Source organism: Strix aluco, chromosome 3 (assembly GCF_031877795.1).
Source record: "Strix aluco isolate bStrAlu1 chromosome 3, bStrAlu1.hap1, whole genome shotgun sequence".
NCBI classification, from domain to species: Eukaryota; Metazoa; Chordata; class Aves; order Strigiformes; family Strigidae; genus Strix; species Strix aluco.
The window spans coordinates 88063414-88085622 of NC_133933.1; the positions used below are offsets into that span (position 1 = coordinate 88063414).

Genomic DNA, 22209 nt, shown 5'->3' on the forward strand with positions numbered 1-22209 from the left:
GTAACTCTATTGTATCCACATTTTGAATGCTCTATACAGTTCTGGTCTTGGTGTCTGGAAAAGGACATGATAGAGTTAGGGAAGATACAGAGAAGAGAAGACAACAGAAATTATTAAAGGGATTAAAAGGAGTGGCTACCTTATGAGATCAGACTAAAAAATTTGAGATTTTTCAACTGGGAGAGTGCTGTGGTGAGACTTGTTTAAGGCTTATGAAATCACGAAGGTGGCTAAAAAGATGAATATGGAACCATTTTTCATGAAATTGCAGAGTTTGATTCATTTGGTTAAATTATTTTAAGATCAATAAAAACCACATTACTTTACACAGTGGCTAGTGAATTTCTAGACTTGCTGCCAAAAGACGTGGAAGCAGATCCCAATTCAGGTTCAAACCGGAACTGGACAAGTTCATGTACAGTAGGTCCAAGAAATGGATAGTAAAAGGACTAGACAAGGATTTACCTTCCTAACGGCCATGGAAGCCAGAGGATTACAAGGAAAAAGGTCTGAAGAAGGTGGCCAAGCCTGTGTGCACTTTATAAATAGTTTCTCCTACTGCTGCTGTTTCTATTTGCTTTTCTGTTTAGGTACATATTAGCAAAACCTTGAAGCCCCCTAGGTAAGGAGAGGACTAAAGTCAGTGAAAACAAGTAGAAAAAAATTTACAATAATGAACAACAAATTAAAGAAAGGGAAGAGTTACAGGATTGAAAATAAAGAGATAGGGAACTGGAGGAGGGTGTTAAGCAGAGACACCCTGACATCATCCACCACTTCTTGAAAGTTAACTGAGGAGCAGGTGGATGGTCCCTAATGATGCTCTGCCTGGACATGTGGGAGGATGATGGAATGAGTGGACACCAGTCCCACAGTCACCAGGATCTCCCATTCAAATTTCCTTCTGGTGACATGAATAACCAAGAGGGACAGCACCTGGAAGAGGTTGAGGAGGAGGTCCTGCAACCTGGAAGAGTCTTGGTTGAGGATTGTATAAATAGAAAGTTGAGAGGAAAAAGTGCAGCTAGAACTTCAGTAAGAGGTTCTGGAGGAGCTACAGGAGAGACCGCAGCCTGCCTCATTTGATGTACACTCAAAGTACTTGATGTGCACCAGGGTCTCTTGCCACTGTCAGAGAAAAAAAGGATCCCCAGCTTGACCCAGTGGGGTGTTTCCTCTGTTCATGTATGTTCTTAGACATCTTCTTTCTCCCCGAGGAGTACAAGTTGTGAAAGCCTCCGCAGGTGAAAGTCACTGTTAAATTATTAGTGCTGTTGTAAAAATGGTAAGGCATATTTAGGACAAAGGGAATTTAAGCATTTGAAAAATTAGCTAGTCCCAGGTGTAATTAAAATAGGGTAGTATCTTTTTTTAAAAGAGAGAACTGAAAATTATGTGCAACATTAGTGTAAAATGTTATATTCTTATTAAATCCATTGAACACAAAATTTTGTTTTAAACTCACTATTACATGTTCATTCTTTGCTGAAGTTACTTACCAATTCGGAGGATTCCAACACAGATATTTCCCAGTGGTAAACTGTTTGCTTTACTTACTCTAATGCTTTAATGATAAATAAGTTTTTCACCATTATTTTTATTTAACTGGAGGAAGCATTTGTCATTGGTTAGCAGTTCAGAAACCTGTTTTATTGTGGAGGTCACTTTGTAACGTTAGGTGCATGGGGCATTGCCTTGAGTCCTTAAAAAACAGAAATCAGAATTTTTTAAACGCAGAATATCTGTGTTGTGCATCTTGATTTACAGCTTCTATTAAAAGTAAAATTTGCTGGTGAATGAATGGCAACAGTTTTAACATGATGCACAGAATTAGATTTTGCAATACCAAATTAGTGACATCAGAAAAGAAAGGTGCCTTGTGGCAGAAGTCCTGGTTTTTTATGCTTTTCGTAGAGAGTGTAGTTGCACAAAACACTAGACATGTTCAAACACTGTGCTGTAGACAGTTCCCTGCATTGAAACATTGGAAAGTCATGCCAGCTAGTTTCACTAGGCTATAATGTAAGGACCCCAAAGCATTTGCTGAAAATAAAGACTGTTATTTAAATTCCTGTTATCAGTAAAAATAATTGTTTTAAAACCAAAGATATCAATATGTACCATAAAGGTTTTACTGAAAATTGTATTGAATAACTGGAGTATATATAAATCTAGTCTGAATGTGATGAAATAGCAAATTTACAAAACCAGACACAGCTGGGATCTGGACAGGGGGGAAAGACTACACTTCTGTTATTACACCCTCTTCATGGAAGCACAGGAAACACTAAACTGGAGGGAGAGAAGAGCAGAAAGCAGGGAAAGAAGTTTATAGTTCATCTCTAGGAAGTCCATGGCTCAAGAGTTTTTTTACCCTCGTTTCCTGGATTAAAGAACAAAATGGAACAAACGTCATATTAAAAAGAGTACATTGACTTTAGTAATACTGGATGTAGCCTCTCCTGCCAAGATCAGAAATACCAGAAAGTGCCCAGCACACTAACTACAAGGGGAGTTCAGCTGGTTCTCTTATGGGAGAGTAAACAAAGAGAAGTGTTGTCAGTCTCATTCCTTTTTTAAAACTGGGACACGGGATGAAGAGACGTAGTTCTCAGAGTTGAGTTTTGGGGGCAAAATACCACTTTGGAGACTATTTCCTGCCATGTCCTCCACTTCCACAAGCTTCTGAAATTATTATAATTGATGAAGGATTGAAGTTACAGCCCAGACACTTCAGGGTCTTATAGACTGGAAGTTGAATGCTGAATTTTCCCAAAACATTTTGTTTTCATGGAGATGTGAGTGGCACACAGATGCAGTAGAGCTTTGGTTTATCTTGCTTCAAAGGCAAACAGCAGCAACTGAAGCAGCAAATGACCTTTGAGAAGGTGAATTTATGAGGTTTGTTGACCATCTTTTCATTTTTGCTATGAGAAATAAAAGAGGAATGACTTCAATAGCAGTCAGATGGCCAAAAGAGAATGTATGTTGATACCTGAAATTACATAATAAATGATCTCATATTTACTTGGCAATGACACAAATTTTGCTCAAATGCTTTCTCTTTCTCTCTTACTCTCAGAATAAAAACAGAATAGAAAACTAAGTACTGAAGCTGTGAGGAAATGACTAGTTGCTATTTGCTACACTGCAAAAGCAGCTCTAGAGGACCTAATTTTTCTAGAGAAAGGTGTGAAAGCATTTTCATGCTACATTTCAAACTCAGCTACAGTTCACAAGCCTTTTGCATCAATTCTCAGATAAATGTCATAAATTTCCATTTCAAAATAGCAGATTGTTTTTTCACTATAATCCTTACTCACCCAGTCTTTCTTTGCTCACTCCAGTTACTGTGGTGAGCTTGCTTGCATTCCACATATGGGCAGAACAAAATATTTGTGTAACTTCAAGCATATGAATAACCCCACCAAGGTCAGAGTTTGGTACTGTCCCTTCGTTGTTAAACTATGCTGTGTTTTTTCATATTTTCAACTTCTTTCTATTACAAAGAAAAAGCAGGCAAAAGGGACAATAAGGTTTTTATGTTGGATATACCAGAAACCACATTTTGAAGTCTTCTGTTTCTTCAGGGTACAGAGTTCAGATAGCCTGAAACTCAAGACTCTTTTGGTGTTCTATACAACTAACTGCTTAATAAAATAAGTGCAAATATAAAATCTCTAAACATTTGATATTTTTTCTGTTTACCAGCATAATTTGTTGCTATTGTTAGGGGGGAAAAAAAAATCTAACTCCACCATTTTGCCATTCATGTTCAATGTTTCTAAAAAGCACACTTTTTCTTTTGGACAACTCTTCCCTGCCACCCCAGCCCCAGCATTACTCTTTGGCCTGCTCTGTAAGAAAAAAATCTGCGAGGCTGAATTTTATTAAAAACTTTAGAGCAGTCATGTTATGTCCTGATTTCCCTTCAAACAATACTAATGGTTTCAAAAAAATGTCTGACCATTTGCTCTGATTTTTCACATACTATATAGAAAATCATCAGTGAACAGAGTTGAATATCATAAATATGAAAAGAACAATCAGGAAAAGTCTAAATAATGCTGAAATGCTCATGTAAGATGTTTTCAATTGACAACTGTTTCAAGAATTCTGACAGTTGCGCACAAAATGAATTAGCATAAGCATTATGTTACTTATATTGTAATAATAACAACAATTTAATGTAATCAGCACAGTGATAAAGTGATGAGTCATTGCTCTAGGAAAATGACCAAGGAGTCTGGAAAAGTCTAACAAATACTGCCAACAAAGATTCCCTGCCCTTAGTATTATCCCAGGAATTAATGAGACCTGTCTCCACTGTTATAATAGCAGACAGAAAGAGACACTCCACCTTCGAGGCTTTGTTTGCACTGAAGCATTACTTAAAACAGATCAATTCTACCTTACCGGACTTAGCACAGTTTTGACAGTCAGCAAGTTGACCACTGTGTTGTCTAAGCCCCTCCCTGGTAAATGAAACAAAAAAGGCCAGTGCTTGGTTCAGCATTGCAGTTTCATGTCACATCACGGGGAGAGGCATGTACATTACTGTTACTGCAAGAGGAGGGGGAGTTCTGGAAAGAAAAAAAAAAAGGCACAGTTCACATCTGCCTATTAAATTTAGCCTCCTTGTGGAACCTGCTTCTGGGGTGAGGTAATTCAGAGGATCCTAATTTGTACAATAGAATTTTCTCTTAAACTTCCTCCTGTGCAAGACCTGTTTTCCCTTGCTTTTTTGGGTCTGAATGACTAAGCTTTTCTACAGTCTTTTCTCAAGAAAACCTTTTTTTCTTCCGTCCAAGGAACTGTTGGAATAACTAGCCCTTTGTATTTTAAGTTATTCATTAAAGTTAAATGGCTTTCTCTTCAAGCTTGTCCTAGGGCAACTATTATAAGGTTAACCTTTCTATAGCTGTGAATCCAGATAAGCTTCTCAATTTTCTCTGCACCCAGCCAGACACAAATATGTATGAATATGCCTTTGCTATGGTTCACAGTTGTTGCCTCAATACCTCTTCTGATTTCCCCAAGTAGCCCTGAACATCAAGGGGGAAAAGGTCACAACCCACGAAAAGCAATTTCAGAAGGGCAGGGAGAACCTCATCATTTGTTTTTTTTGGGTAAGACAGTGATCCCCAACACAGATCAGATAGATATACAGTCCCAGATACAGCTAGATTATTGTACTTATTACAGCCGTAACAAAAAAAAACCCAAATCAGTCAGCTCCCTACAGAGCAATCCTGTGTAGCAGAATCTTTACCCCAGCCATATATCCCCACAGATCACCATCCCTGCTCCACCTGGGGCCTTATGAAGACTCTTCCAAATCTGGGGTGTTCATTGGCATGCCCATCTAGAAAGCAGGTTCCTTCCTGCTTTAGTTTCTCTTTTCAAACTACATTCTTCGAATGCTTTTCTAAAGCTCCTTTCCAAAACAAAAGGAGATGAGAAGCTCATACCTAAAACCAAGGGACATTTACACAAGTCCATTGGGTACAATTAGGTAGATTGAGACTTAAACAACTTCTTGTATCCACTGCTATTTGTAGTTACTTGCTTTGGCAGTAAGAATCAAACGTTGTTAATTAATTACTCAAAAAGATCGCTATAGGATCATTTTAAAATGTGTTGTTGCCTCTTCCACAAGATGGAGTGCAGTGATAATATCTGAGGATTTTCAAATTGAATCAATGTATCATGTCTCCCCTATGCTAGAAAAAGCCTTTAAAGACTTTAGCCAACCACAGCAAAACAAATCAGAAGCCCCAATGGGGCAGTTTCTCACTGGTTAGTTATGCTTATTTCAGATGGGAGGAGTTCAGAATGCATCCCAGAAAACAAATACAGCCCACAGGTTTTTTTCTTTCTACACTCAACAGTAGAATTCAGCAGTGATTTTCCTCTGATGGGAAATTACAACAAAAAAGTGCTCACATCTACTTGTTAAAGAAGATGTAAGAATAAAGAAAATTTACTTGGTCAAGAATTTCTAAAGCAGCCAGAAAGAACTGCTTCCTCTCTGGATTTGCCTTGTGGTTCTCAATCAAAGCCTTACGGGTGCAGGACGGCTGAACTCAATTGAGAGCTGTACTTCTCAAAAGTCAAAACAGTAGCAGTGGATGTAGCTGCTAACATGCTGCTGGCATCACATCAGCTTCATGCTTAAGAGGTGCACCTGAGAGAATAAGAAGCTTCCTTTTTCTCTTCTGTCACATTCCGAGTTCACTGTGAGCAGTTGTGATCTGGTGTTAGCTGGCAATCAGGTAAGTACAGTTTGTATGGAAAAAGGGATTGCGAAAGACTCTTCCTGGTTCAGACATCAAGTTCTGTAATATAATACAGTTTTCATACCAATTTATATCCTTGTAAACCGTTTAATATGAGATAGCGAGTCTTGCCAAATATGTTTTAATTACGAAAATAAAACAAAAAGCTACAACCACAATAAGCTGCCCTGAACCACACAGACTCTGGCCTGCAATTACTAGCTATTGCCTTGCACTTCTCAGCATCGGTATTCACAATATCCCCGTTTGGAGATGATATGGCTGCTCATTCCACATACTGCGTGACCTTAACGTAGCAACTACAACCTGTTCTTGAAATCCTCTTCCTCGCTGAGTTAGCTATGTGGGCGGTGAGGAGACGTTAAGGCTTCTCTTAGTGCTTAAAAATCAGCCGGCACAGCTCAATATATTGAGACAACCACTCTTTATGTACGCAGAGACTGCAATACCACCAAGCGCATATCGTATTTATGTCCCTGCCTGGCAGGAGGCTTGATGCTCCCCTGCAACTGTTCAGCCTGCTTTCAGCATCTCTCTTATGCTGATTTTTAAAAGAGCTGTCTCCAACTTTACAAGAGCAGCCCGCTCGACGCCTGGCGCTGAGAAATGAACGGTGGGGCCCTGCAGAGCACAGCGAAGCCCGGCCCAAGCCGCCCGTCCGCCCGCAGGTGCGGGGCAGTGGGCTCGGAGGGCGCCGGCCGCCGGCCCCAACCGCGGGGGCCGCCCCGCCGGGGAGCGCCGGGGGCCGCGGGGGCCGCTCGGCCGGAGCCTGCGCGCGCCCCCGGGAGGCGGAGCCGCGGCGCGGGCGGGGCTCGGCGGCGCTGCGGAGAGCGGGACGGGCGGGCGCGGGGAGCAGGGGGCGGCTGGCCGGTAGGGAGGCAGGCAGGCAGGCGCTGGCTCGCCTGCCTATTCCTCTGTCCGGCGGTTCCGCGGCGCTGCCTGTGCAGCAGAGGCGCCGCCGAAGCGAATGGGGAGGCGGCGCTGAGCGGGCTCCCGCTGGGGGGTCGGCAACCGGGGGCAGCGGCGCGGCGGGCGAGCAATGCCCCTCACTTCTCAGCTTGCGCTGCCCTTCCTCCTCCTCTTCCTGCTCCCGGCTTTGAAGCTTTTGTTTTCCCCGGCCGCTGCGATGGCAGGGAACTTCCCGGAGGAATGGGCTCAGGCCGGGCTCGTGCTGCGCTGGGCTCCGCCGGGCACCGGCCACGCCGTGAGGTGAGGCGAGGCGGGGCGAGGCGTCGCGCCGGGTCCGCCGGCGGCAGTTCGGCGGGGCTGGGCTGCAGCTGCCCCGGAGCCGAGGGGGGCGGTGGTCTGGGCGGCAGGAGCGGGTAGAGTTGCAGCGGCGACCGCCGAGACCCCCGCACGGTTATGCCGGTTCCCGCGGCCGGGAGGGCGCTGCAGCCCCGGCGGGGACACTGCGGGTCCGTGCTCCTGGGCTGGGCCGGTGCGGGGATCGGCGCCCCGAGGCGCGTGCGTGGGCCCCGGGCGGCCGTTCGCGGGCAACGGTCAGCGGCGCGCGGGGTCCGCGGCGGCGGCGGGGAGACGGCGGCGGGCAGGCGGGCGCTGCCCGGGGGCACAGAGCGGGGCCCGGCGACGGGAGCGCCGCCAGCCCCGGGTGGGCGCTCTCGGCCGTGTCCTGCGGCCGTGCGGGCAGGCAGGGCCGCCGGGCGGGCCGCGGGGGGTTTCCTGAGGCGGCGGAGCGGCGGCGGTGTGCGGGGGCCGCGCTTCCGGCCGGGGCTTCATCCCCGGGAGCTGGTCCTCCCCGAGGCGGGACACGTCGTTAGGGACACGGCGGCGGGGGGGGCTGGCTGCTTTCTGTCACCTGCTCTTCAGACTCTCGATGGTGCAAAACTTGATGAGGGAGAGCCTGCCGGCGGCCGGTACCGTGTGCGTGTCGCTCCCGATGTCGCTCCCGGAATAAAAGACGTGCCTCACTTAAGTAAATGGAAAACAATTGGTGGTTGTAAAATGAGCGTGTAATTTTTATTTGGGTGTTCCACATGGTTTTCTTCATACTTGATTTTTAAAAGTAAGATGATCCAGTGCAGGCAAACGTATATAACCAACCGTATCATAAAGTTTTCTTTGTAAATCAGTAAAAACACTTTTTCAAGAAAACGGTTGTTTTGCGTAAAGGTACAGGGAACGCACACATTTTAAATGGTTAGAGTTAGGTATAGCTGGCACGTTAGATTCGTGCCCAAGAGGATTGTTAAATAAAATTGTCCTTACTGAAAATATGAATGCTTAAACAGTGGCAAATGGGTTTTGCACAATGCATTTTCTGTGGGACATCGTATACATTCTGACATTAGAGCAAAGGTGTCAGAGGCATTGGATTATGAAAGGGACAGTTTTAAATAGACCGTTTCTAGATATCTGAAATTGTAAGGAGACTTCAAAGAGTATTGATAACACAGAATAGCTGTGTATTGTCAGTTCTCAAATGTATTTTTACAGTTGTTTTTGCAGTTAACTGTTGTGAAAATGTATTTGCTAACATTGCTGTAGCTATGTTTCTAGAATAACATAGCAGAATTATCAGTAACTATATTTTTAGTCTACAGAAGCAGATTTGGTGATGACTAGGAATTAGAAGAATAATAATTTCTAAATAACTTCCATTTGAAATATTTACTGCCAAATGATCAACCCTCAGATACCCAGCTTCTTACACTATTTTGCATGACTCATTTATTAGAGAGTAGCTTTACTGTAAGACAGTATTTTAAATGTGTAGAACTTTTTTTTTTTTTTTAAACTGAGAAAATAAATGAGACAGTGCATATTGGTAGATGATATGCTAGGTCTGCCTGCTCAGAGGAAACAGGAAAAAGCCAGGATGAGCTCTACTCGTTTCTAATTTTCTTCTTGTATACTGCAGTGTGTAGATAACTTTTGTGAGGCAGTGCTGATCAGGCTACGCTTGTATTCTTCATGGCATGTACCCCCCTTTTGAAGTCTTCCTCTAAGAATAACAGCAGATAAAGCCTGGAGAGGCTATGACCGTGTCTCTACCAGTTAATTAAATGTACCCAAGACCATTCTCTGGTCCTAAAGCCGACTGGCACAGCTTAGCCCTTGTCAGTGCTGCTAAACTCTCCTACTTTCCAGAACAGGATAGCTGAATACAAGCTACTGGTTGGGACTGGCTCCTGGCCTGTGTTAAATCCGAAATCATGGCTCAGAATTGCATGGGAGAGCTGTAGCTGGTCTGGGTTAGAAGGACGCTCTGCCAGGCTGTAGCAGTTCAGTGGTCTGCGTGACTGAGTGAGTTCCATTTCCTGGGAACGGTTCCTGGCATTGCTTGATTTACTAGTGTGGACATAGTCTATCAGTAACACTGTTAGTAGCCTCTTTTAACTCTGTGCTCTGTCACGGTGATCTAATTTCCCTGCATTGAGGATCTCTGGCGCTATGAAATGCTGCTTTTCATAGTCAGCTGCTTAGAACTGTCAGAACTGCTTGCTTCTCCGCTTGTGCAGGTGGGTGAAGAGGGAGTAGGTGAAGGCTTGGTGGCTTTCCCACTTGCCCATAAGGGAGGGGTAAGCAGGATCAGGGAAGGGAGTACATGACTTGTTCTCCTTGCCTGGGAATGTACTCCCAGAGCAGTGCGTGTCCATAAGCAATCCTGATGGCTGGATGCGAATATGTCCACAGCCTGCATTCCTATGCCGTTTTGCTACTATCCTAATTAATTTGCTACAGGTAGCAAGTTGGGCAGAGCAAGGTTTGTTGTTTTTTTTTTTTTTTTTAATGCTTGAAGGTTATTTACTTCTAGATGCCTGGAGAGATTACTAGCCTGTTAAAATTATCAGAATAGATGTTCAAAATAAATAGTTGTGGACTCTCACCATGCTTACTGTATTTTTTTGTCACTGAAAGTATGAACAAAGCCTGTGTACTTCATAATGTTTCTGTAAGTGTATGTCTTGGTTCACATTTTTGCAGTATCTCACTGTTTGGTTTCATAATGAAACGGTGTGTGTGCATTGTATTTTACGCTGTGCTTGCTTTTTGAGTATTGATATGTGTAGTTAATCTCACACAATAGTCTCATAAATAAATTTCAAAGCAATTCTAAAGGATGTCAGACTTAATTGTTACAAATGAGGAAAGTGAGGCAGGAGGAAGTGTGACTGTTTAAGGAATCCTAGTTGTAGGATCCAGAAGTAGAATATCAAATCGAAAATTGATCTGTGAGGTCTCACTGACTCTCACAGACAAATAAAATACTTCAATAGAATGCTGTATTTTTTTCTCTATATTTGCTGGCAGCTGTTATTTTGCTAACCTAGCTAGTAGCATAGTTTGAACTTAAATAGGAAGATTGTTTAGTCTCTTCATTTCAAGTTGAGGATGACACTTAGATACTTACCTAAACTATACATACGTGTTGGAACTTGGTAAATGCTTTAAAGTACTTTGCCAAACAGGCAGCTTGTCTCAGTGAAATTCCAGTCAATTTAATTTGAGTGAAACCTCATAAAATACAAATCTTAACATTGCGACATTTCAACATGTACTTTAGGAGAAAGGTGAGCTATCCTTTTTTTCTGCCTCTGTGTGAAAGCACTGATGTAGCAAAGTGTATTTACACTTAGGCACATGTTGAAGTGTCTGAGGAGTCCTGCTGTTTTGAATGGCACTTAGAGAAATCCCTTGCATAACTGTAACCTAATTTACCACAATCTGGATGTATATTCTACACAAGCTGTGTTTAACAAAATATTGTTAAGACCACATAAGCACAGAAGCATTTGGAAATTTAAGGCTTTGAAGTGGTGATGATGCGGCCTTTGGGAGCTGTGCTTTGTACTATCTAGGATCTGATTTTTTCAGAGCACTTATCTCAAATTGGGCAACCAAAATTAGTGTATGGTTATGACTTTTGCATCTCTTCCTGGATTTTCTCCTCCATGGAGTTACTAAAGCAAGGTTTGGATTGTTGATTAAATATAACATAGTGGCACACAATAATTGTGGAAGAAGCAAGGTTTTGAACAGTTGTTCATCTTGGTGGGCACCGGGCCTTCTAAAGGAAGCTGGATTCTGTGTGGATAAGTAGTACGTAGTCATGTAGTTAAAGCCTGTGTCGTAGTGTTTAATTAAGGTTCCATAAACTGTTACTTCTCAAGTCTTCAGAGCTTGATTTTTTCAAACTTTAATAGCATTTATTTTTTAACATAGTTTTTGGGAGTGTAATTTTCCCCATGGGTTTTTTATTTTTTAGTATCCCTGAAGCAAAAGGAGTATTTTTTTCAGGGGTATCTTTGATCACTTCTTACATTCTTATCCGAGTTAGAACCTCTAAATGCCAGTTTAGGCAGGAACTGTCTGAGCTGTAGCAGTAGGTCATGATCCATATGTGACTTGACAATGAAGGGAAATAGCATGGTTTATACATGGATTATGAAATGACCCACTTTACCTCACAATTTTTATCTAATATAGCTGACTTAAGGAGTATGATGAAACTCTGAGGCTTAGTTTCCAGTCTGTTGTCCACAGCGCAGTGCTATCTGGTGACTCTACTGTTGTGTTCCCTGCAATATTTCACTCTTACTGACGAGCTTCTTCTGGACCACCTTGTTGCCCAGCTGCTTCCTGCATTGTTTTGTCAGATCCCTTTCTTGGTTGATTTCGTATATAATTTCTAGTTGCTAGTCACTTTAGTTGGCCAGTTAGAATATTTTATCCTCATCTAGTTTGCAGCCATCTAGTTACATAGGTCAGGACAGCTGGTCAAGCAGATCAGGTCAAGAAAGCAAAGGGGAAACAGGCTTTCAGATCCAGCACTCACATTTAACAGGCTGTGGTGAAGGAATAATTGCTGTTGTAGCCTAAGTGGGCTGAGGCTGGAGCACAGAAGTACAGAATAATGGAGATTGGAAGAGACCTCAGGAGGTCACGCAGGCCATCACACTGCTCAGTGCTGAGCCAGATTGAAAGTTAGATGAGGTTGCTCAGGATCATGTCCACCTGAATTTTGAATATCCCCAAGGATGGAGATTCTGCAGCCTCTGTGAGTAACCTGTTCCAGTGTTTGACCACTCTCGCCGTGATTTTTTTTTCCTAAGGCCTAATTGAAGTTACCCATACTGTAGCTTGTGTGCATTGTCCCTCGTCCTTTGCTGTGAACCTCCAAGAAGAATCTGGTAGATTTTTTCAGGTGCTTAATAACACACTCTCTGTCAGGAATATATAAAACTTTTGCCAAACACGTGAAAAACTATCCTCTTCCAGCTAGTCTTGCAGACCTTATTCAATAGCATGCTTATCAGATCAGTTGAATTACTTTTTTTTTTTTTTAAATGTAGGCAAAATAAAAATCTTTTGCTAGGCTTACTTTTTGAAACAGATGAGATGTTTGAAATTTCTTTTTTCTTTCTTCCACGTGATCATGCACTGTATTTTCCAGCTGGTGCCTGCCTCATTATGTGCAGTGAATGGATGCTGGTGGTTTAGGAGGTAGTTTTAAGTTTTCAGTCTGAGCTTCTGAAAGCTAGCTATCTTGTCCTGTGATTTTTTTTTTTTTTATTCTTTTTTTTTTTTTTTTTTCCAACCTTGTTAGGTATATGGACCCTTGCATAGCAAATTTAAACCCTCTGACAATAGGCTACCTTTCAGGAATCTGTTAGAAATAATCTGCAGAGGACTATGGTGACACTGAGGTAGTCTCAACTAGCCTTCCAGGCACAGCCAATGGAGAAAAATAAGCTTGTCCACAAAGTGGTTTATCCCACATATGGCTGAATTACTTGCCCAGTGTCTCTCTGCTTTGTATCACGAGAGTCTCAATGGCTCTTTTAGCCTTGCTATCTAGCTTTTAGGACAGCTACATTTAGGCAAGGTTAATTCTTAGTGAGCACCTTTGCAGTCCTTTATTTTCTTGTCATTATTCAATATATGGTCACACGCCTTATTTACAACCCATTCTGAATGCTTAATAATTAACTTTAATGTGTGTGTCTTCTGTGCTGGTGTCCATCCCTGTGATATCTCCGTAACTTATCTTCATTACCTCACTATCTTGTGCAAGCTATCTTCTCATTTTAAAAACAGGAAAAGGGAAAAAGGTGATAGAAAAAAGTTCACAAACAAAAGGTGTTTGGTTTGGGTTGCTCTGAGTACAAGGGGAAAACTGCAACAAAGCGGGAGAAAAAGTGTGTATTTTTAATGCAAATTGCAAAATAATAATCCTGTCTTTCTAAAGCTGTCTTATAACTTCAAAAAAACCTGATAGTACTTAGAAGTGGTTATTGCTACAAGTTTTCTGCATCAGTAGTGTAATTCGCAAAATTATCCCTTTCAAAGGATTGTACAAGGTTCATTGTGTGTAATGATAGAGAGTATGATATCTTGTGAAAAATAGAAAACTTTTTTTTGTCAAAGGCTTGAAAAGTAATTTGAAAACACATGATATTTTATGTTGATTAAATTCTTCAGTAGGTAATACTCCAACAAGTCTTTTATTACCTGATCATTTTGATTTAGACTCTTCTGTCAGTTGTCACTTCTGAATTTTCTCTAGACTTTTTTTTTGGAGTCTTACATGATATTTATGGATGTGTTTAGAAATACATGCACATAATGTATTCATGATATTTTGATTCCTGTATCACTAACTGTGTGTATATATATACTTTTGCATAAAGTGCAGATAGTGATTTCAAATTGTATTTGTATTCCAAATTTCCTGTGCTTTGTCTTACTACCAAGTTGATTTTAAGAAACAAAGTAAAAAAATCTGCAAACCAAAACACAAACTTCCCACATCTAGCCAAAGACATGCCCTGAAACATCTCTCAAAAATTCACACTGGGACCCCAGACCTATGTGTGCTTGTATTGAGTACTCTGGAAAAATTTGTGTGTGGCCTGGAGAGGAACTACCTGTTTATTTTTGGAGCAAAATCAACCGAGTAGCAGTGAGGCCTCCCACCTCTTGCCTTATTTCTGATCTGAAGGGTCCCTGAGTTGGTAGAGCTGAGAAGTTAATTCCATCCTTCACACTACTGAATTCATCCAGCGTGTCTGCTCAGGCTCCAAGTGTGTCATTTATGATAAGGAGGTGACATTTGAAAGAAATTTGGCAATATTTAATACTGACTCATAAAGGCATGTTCAGAGTATTTATAACAGGGAGAGGTTGTAATATGCCTTACTGGTATTGGGACATCTGCATCTGCCATAAGAAAATTCCATTGCATTAAGAGGATAGGGATGGGGCTGAGTGCATCTGCTGACTGAAGTTAAGAGTCTTTTCCCTCCCCATTCCCTTAATTTTGATAAGATAAGAAGGAAGTTCTGACTGCATTAATCTTTTCTGGAAATATCAAATCAAAGCATGAAATCTCAGGTAATAGCACTTCTGTTAAACTGCTAGATCCGAATGAACTGGGTTAAATGTGTGTTTTCAAGGCCACCTCAAATGATAGAGTTGAAAAACATCTCCATGGTACACTGGCAATATGGTGATATACTTCAATCTATTATCAGCAAGGCTGAAAATGTAATAGCCCCTGTATATTCTCTCTATTTTCTGTTCTGTTTTCAAACTCTGTCTCTGTTCCTGGGTATGCAGCTATTTGAATAATTAATTGGATTCTTCATTTCTTGATTCCAGTGTAAATGAATATGAATTAGGCATTGGCTCAGGGACTGACCTGTCACTTTGGTGGTCTTCCAAGATTTTGCACCTCTAACGATGAGGAAGATGGATGATCTTGATTCTAGTGTGGTGTTTCGTGAGCTTCCGGTGTGCTCCAGAGCACACTGAGGATCCCAGCACCCTAACTCCAGGAAGTGGGGGCCTGGTGAATCACTCCTGGGATAGGCTGGTATCAGCCGCTGACAGGGCAATTTTTGTAGTTTTCGGAAGCTACAGAATTGTGGAATGCACCTATTGAGCATTATGCAGCTCTTATATAGAAGCATACATCTGAGTCAGTTGTTCAGGCAGTACAGATGTATGCAGACTGATGTGGATACATAGAAGTGTAGAGTTCATATACAGTACTGTTAAGAAACAAGATAATTAAAATAGATATCTGAAACAGTTTAGATGAATTTGTTTTCCAGAAACATATGTTCTGTCTGACTGCTAAGTAAACTTACGCGATTACCTTAAAGCTGTGTTGAAATTAGGTGACGTCAGTCTCAGCCCTAGTAGGAAGAAAATGGAGATGGGGAAACAGATGCTAATAAGGAAACAGTCTTCCTTGAGGTCTTGAGCTGGGGCTTCATATTGATGAGCACTTACTAAAGTTGCCAGACATTGTCAGAAGGCCTATCCAGTTCACTACTCAGTCTGGGGACTGCAACACCACTGTGTTCCAAGTATTTTGAAGAGCTGTCATCTACATCATGAAGAAGATTAAACTCATCTTTGAAAATGTTTTCTAAAATATATGTAACATATCAGTTGAGAACTTGCTGTGGTCACTCACATAACATATATATGATTGAACATGTAAGTGATTTTAGACTAGTGTTTGTGAATTTGACCCACTTCTTCCCTCACCTGGGAGAAAAGACACGAACTATCATTGCTTCTGTCTGATAGAGTCAGCCTGCTTGTTTCTTGGAACCAACCACCACCAAAACATCTGATAAATCCCTCCCTGCTGAGGGAAGTATCAGGTGTCTAGAGTAAGTGCTACTGTGCTACTCTATTAGTACTTTTTAGAGGGATGCTAGCCAGTGCATCGCAGTGAGAAACACCACTCGGTACCTCACTTGAGGAGACTCCCGATTTATGAAAGCTCAAATCTCTTTTCAGTTGCTGTCAGGAGGTCAGGTAATATGGACTTGTATACCACCACTGTACAGTAGAGTTGGGCAAAGCTATGGAAGTTTATCACTGAAATGATTCACTTTGTGGCAAAATCATTCTCTGGACTAAAGACTGGCTTGCTGTTGATGGGGTCTGAGATATAGGCAATGAGGAGGTTGTTCTGCTCTACGTAACTGATTGATTTGCCTGTTGGACAAGAACTACATTTCCTTTTGCCAGTTTGGATTTGCCAGATTCATGCAAAATGGTGAATGTTTAAGATGCATTCTGCCATTTTAAGTTGTTTCCATTCATCCTGGTGGTAGAAGGCCTGATGTTATCCAGTTTCATCTTAGCTTCACTATGGCATTGGGGAATTGCTGGTTACCCTCCAGTCTCTGAATTGGCTTTCCTGAATATTTTGAATTTGCAATTTTTATGTTCATAACAATGGTTAAGTGTTGCTGTTGGGGACTGGATTTTTATTTTAGTTTGTACAGATGATATTTATAGTTTTAGATGCAAAAACCTGAAGAGTAAGTATTTTTAAGACAAGTGGCTCTACTTTGTAATGTGATCGACTTTCATCAGGTTTTTTTGGCTGCCTTTAATAGCATTGCATCCCAGGTCTTTCAAATTACTTCCGTTAGAAAAGTCTTAAAAGAACAGATTCACCTTGTGCAGTTCTGAAGGCTCCTTCAGCTGGGCGTGGTGGAACAAAGATGAGAGAAATGTTTTCATTTCTGAAACTCTTTGTGGAAGATGGTATACAAGATCTCTTTGTCTCGGAGCCAGGACTTAGTTCTTAAGCAGCTTTGCTTAGGACTGCAGTATTGGGAAAGAGATGCTGTTGTAACACCTAGAAGTTGAAAGACTGTGCCATTCTCAATATGTGAATCACTTATTCAAGCTAGAGCAGGGAGAGTTTGCGTGTGTGTGTGTGTTAAGAACATTATTACCTTTCCAGATTCATTTATACGCTCACTAATCATGATGACTGTATGCTGTTTAAAATATAAATGTTTTTGAGCCTATTTCCGGTGTACAGGAGGATATGGTTTGGGAATTTAGCTTTCTGCAGCCAGATGGATTATAGTGTTGCTAAGGAAACAGACTATAAATGAAGTGGCAGCTGAGTGTCCCTAGAACATGAGACTGCTTGAAGCTGGTATTTTAAACTCATTTAGGTGGGTAGATAAATTGATGATGTGATGAGAAGTTAATTTCCTGTATTTTACAGTTCGTTAATTTTCATTGCTTTGTTACTATTTACAAAAGGTACCTTAACTTCCCACTCAGACCACCTGGTGTGTGGGTCACTGAACAAAAATTTGCTGTTAAAATTAGAAAATGGACAAAAGCTGTACAGTAAAACAGATCCTAAAATAATCGTTAAAACTCTGCTCAGTGGATAGATAATGGTGTAACAAAGACCTGGCAGCAGCAGGGTCCTGTTGAAAAACTGGGACTAGGAAATAAACAGATTCTTCAATGTACGTGGGAAAGGACAGAGCTACTACAGACCTGGTGAAGTTACAGATTTTGAACTTCATATATAAGCTGTTTAACATCTATATTATACCCTGATTTACATATATGAAGTTGCTCAGAACAAGTGAATTCAATTGTGGTTTTGATAGTTGCTCTGCCCAAGAAGAGACCTTGGCTCTTTTCTAATGTTTTTGCTGAAAATATATCAGGTTTCAAAACCAGGGCTATTGATTGATACAACAGGGTTGTTTTTTTTCCCCCAGAGAAGGGCAGACATAGCTAACCATTCTAGCTAAGCGTGTAGCTACAAGGGTAAAGACTTAAGAAAGCTGAGCCCAGAGGACAGACAGCAACCACTGCTTTGGTAAGATGGACTGACTGGACAAGGAGAAGGCAGGAGGAGTTCTGAATAGCCTGAAACACCTGCAGACCTCAGACTTTTAAAGGCTTATAGATAGGATGTGGATCTTCCCCCTCTCACTTACCAAGGTCTCCAATGTAAGAGGTAAAGTAACGTGCCTATTGCACATTGCTTGCTTTACTTTTAAGTGTCTTGTGTTCCTGCAGTCAAAGTCCCTACTTTGCAGTTTGCTGGGCTTGAAAACTGAAATACTAGAGAAGATAATGGTATCCATGTTCTCAGCATTGTGTGAGTTAACGATAAATATAAGATAAAAGGAATGACTGGACTGTATCTGTATACGATATATTCAGAATTGCACCCACTTCCAAAAAAACCTGGTGATAGCAGATAGATAGATAGTGAAGGGCAAGACAAAAACCTAACACAAGAGCATGCTCTGCTGTTTTGAATTTGTATCCCATGCATACAAGTGTATAAATTCAAGCATACGGGCAAGTGGTTATAACTTTATTCAGACATACTATTTATGGGGCATATCTATTCAAAATGAGACTGATGTGGACTGAATATGCATGAGTTTCACAGGCTGTGTTTGCTTAAGAAGAAAAGGAATAAAAGTGGGCTGGGAGGAGAACAGGCAGTGGTTGAGTCTGTAAAGCTTTAGAAACTTGCCTTAGCTACTTCTGGAAAGGTCTTTGTAAGACTGAAAATGGTAAGAACTTGCCAAGAAAAGATAGTTTGTGAGTTAAATATGAAATGGAAGGCCGAAGAAAGATTTAAAGTATATACAGGTGGTCGGTAGAATTGCCTTTCTATGCTTTCTGAACTGAAATGCAAGTGTTTTCAATAAAACACATTCTGGAAAATGAGTCATTGTTCCAGTGGTGTTAAACCTCTTCAACATGCAGTGTTTAAACTGTTATTTAGAGTGCATTGGAGAGAACTGTTGCTGATCTTTTCAGCCAGGTAGTCAACAGAGGTCATTGTGGAGATGGCACTAAGTGCACTATAACTTCTATAACTTTTCCCTCCCTGTTATATGACTGAATTTATTGCATTGATGTGAGTACTGTCAGTCTACATACGAATCAAAATCTGCTGCTGTCTTGGCACTGGAAACAGTAACCAGGAGCAGACTACAGCTGTCACAGTATGTAAATCATGACTTTTCCTCTTTAATTACCCCTTTGCTGAGGGACTTTAGGGTTGAGTCAGTTCAGTTGTGGTGGCTGTTTGCTCCCTGATGGATGCCTTGCATCTTTCCTGGAAGTCTCTTTCTCATCTTCTGACAAATTGTGTGCTCGTTATGTGGTGGAAGGAGCTGTAGGACCCATGAGAAAGCTGGCAACAAAGAGCATGCTGGGATCAGATTAGCTGTTGCTGCAAAGTGCCCATAGGAAAGGGATAGTAGGAGGAAGACAGTGAGCCAGATGAAAATGTTCTGAAGGATTAATTGTGGCTCTTGGACTGTTGGTGAGCCTGGATGAGAAATATTTTGAGGGAACTAAAGTAAATGTACTGTAGCCAGGTGTGCTAGAACAAGTCTTGTTAAAGTGAATCTTTTTTGTGTAAACAAAATAATGAAGTATAATCAAACAGTTTGGGCTTTTATTGGAGAGATTTTGTAGAAATATGTTAAATTCAACAAGATTTTCAATGGGAAAAACAGTAATTATTTGATAGCCAAAAAAATCTATGGAAGTTATTTTCAGCAGCTGTGTGAGTGTAAAGGAGCTGCTACCAGAAGCTTGACTGTTAGAGCTGGAGTAGAAAAGTGGGTTTGATAGAAATAAAGATAAAATAATCAGAAGATTAGATAAAAATACTTAACTTTTAACCTGTCCCAGAGAAAGGCAGAAAAATTCTATTTTTATTGACAGTTGTGAAACCCTCTGTAGTATCCTGATACACAGAATCCTTTAAAATTACCTGCAAACATTCCCCAGTAGTTTAAAATACTTTTTTTCCTTTCATAGGAGAAGCATAGCTTCTGATTATGTATGTGTTCTTTTTGATGCACTGAATAATGTTAATTTCAACATTAACAATATTTTAGGGTTTATAAAGAGATTTATAGAGAGTGCAGAGGCAGGGTTTCATTTTCTGATCTTTTATGGTGGATGTCATTACACTTATTTTCCTATAAATCTTGGCCATAACTTTGAGTTGTTATTAAATCTTGTGTGTTTCAGTGTTTTAAAAATTGATACAAGTCTCTTGGACTGAATTCTTCAGTGGTTGCTGAGTAGTTACTATCAAATTAGAAATTATATGTTACATTTATTATTCTATTTAGAGTTATCCTGCATGCTAGATGATAAATTCCATACAGTATTTTCTCAGTATCAGTTTCATATTGAAACTGAGACCAAATAAACTTCTCTGTAACTGAGGAAGCACTTTGATATTGTATGCAAAATGAGTTAATTGAGCATACTTAAACGGCTCTCGGTTAAGTAGGGAAATATGATCTTGAGCTACCAAAGTGGAAGATGACATGAGTTAATGGGTGACCTCTTCCTGGTAAGGTAATACTTCTCTTTGTAGGTTTGGTTTTTTTTTTTTGTTTTGTGTTTTGTGTTTTGGTGTTGTGAGTGGTTTGGTTTTTTTGCAGGGGGATGTGTGTCTTTTTGTATGTTTGGGTTTATTAAAATATTAATTATTTTTTTAAAATAGTGTGAAAATCCCTCACTTTTATTACTGAAGTACCTTTTCCATGGAAACAAGTCTTTCTTAAATATGAGGTTTGTGAACTGGGAACTGCTGTAACTCTATCCATGCGAGACATTTGATTTGGCCTATTGTTTGTTTAACAGTTCCCAAGTAGCACAAAACCACTGAGTAGTGCAAAATCCCTTCAATTAACTGTCAAGTTATTTGTAACAGGGGATTACAAGGTACTTAAAAAGATTGTCCCTACAAAGGATTTGAATCCTTCAGTTGGTGTGCATATTCATTTGTATTGTTATAAAGAAAAACCAGAAAAAAATGAAATAGTGATCTCTTGTATTACATTAAAACAAAAGTATGCTTTAAAAATCACCAGACTGACTCATTTAAATATTTTTGGCTTGCAAATTTAATAATTTTTTTTATCTGTTCGTGATGCATGTTCCAAGCCCTGCCTGTTACGTCCGTACAGAAATTATTAGTGCCTGTATTGCATAGGATCTGAATGTCTGTAATATGTCATCTCACCATGAGAGTTGTCCAAATGGGAACTCTCAATTTTAATCTCAAGTATGAATAGATTTCTAACTAGAATTGTTTCTCAGAAACAATTGCTATCTTGAAAGTGTTATTCCAGTTGGCTGGCATGAGACAAAAATAAGTCTGAAGCTATTAAAACAATTAGATGACATGGATAACTACTAAGTAGTAGTTAGTTTATTTAGTCTCTGTTTTGATGTTGTGAAAAGTAAGTTACTATTTTAACATGTAGCTGATTTTAATAGACTAATTTAAGCTAATAGCAAAGTATAGGGTAAATCTGGGAAAAAATCAAAGGAACACAACTGTTATTTTGTTGCATTAAGCATTTTATGTTTGTTTTTGTCTGAATAGAGATGCTATTAAGTGTTGAAAATATACACACATACACACACATGCATGTGTGTATATGTATAAGTAAGACATGTGTATAATATAAATACATAAATATGCATATAAACTAAATATATGTGTAGTTGTCGGCTAAATCTTACTCTTGAAGCCTTTAAGTGCTCTCAGAGCAGGATGCTGCAAGTAGCAGCATTTCTGTTGCTGAAATACAGTCACCTCATTTAATTTGCTATCAGTGCCTCTTCTCTGTGAGCCAAGTGCCAAGAAGTAAGATCCATAACATCTGTATTACAGCAGCAAGACTCTTTGGGCAGCAGCAGAATTTGGCTGTATCATGAGCTGAATCCTTGTGGGAAAAGCAGAATCAGGGCTGATTGCTTTGCTCTGGGAGCTAAACCAAATCCCAGGAACCTATTGTGGGCAGCACATGGTGTGAAAAGAGTACAAATTTGGTCATTCTAATCCCTTTTCCATTAGCATCCCTGCATTTTTTTTATAAAAGGATGAATTTTTGTTAAAATCAATTTTGTTTTAAAAAAAAAGGTATGTTTTTGTGGGAGAGACAGCTTAATAAATTCTGTCAATATAGAATGGTGTTGATGATGGGGTTACCATTTTTATAAGATGAATTTTGTAAGCCCTTGCATTTTGGTAGAAGATAGCGTGCTAACAGCTGTTGTCGAAACTACTGATGAATAAGGAAATCCATATTCCCTTATTTTT

The 22209-nt window shown here is 40.4% G+C and overlaps 1 protein-coding gene across 3 annotated transcripts in view; it reads left to right on the forward strand.

The window, feature by feature from the left end:
* The first annotated feature begins 7186 nt into the window (after nucleotides 1-7186).
* GPR63 (G protein-coupled receptor 63) overlaps nucleotides 7187-22209 on the forward strand; it is a 31403-nt gene continuing 16380 nt past the window's right edge. For all 3 annotated transcript variants that reach the window (XR_012622587.1, XM_074819513.1, XM_074819510.1), the window contains exon 1: nucleotides 7187-7508. The gene's annotated coding sequence lies outside the window, so the exon portion shown is untranslated. The remainder of the gene's footprint in view (nucleotides 7509-22209) is intronic.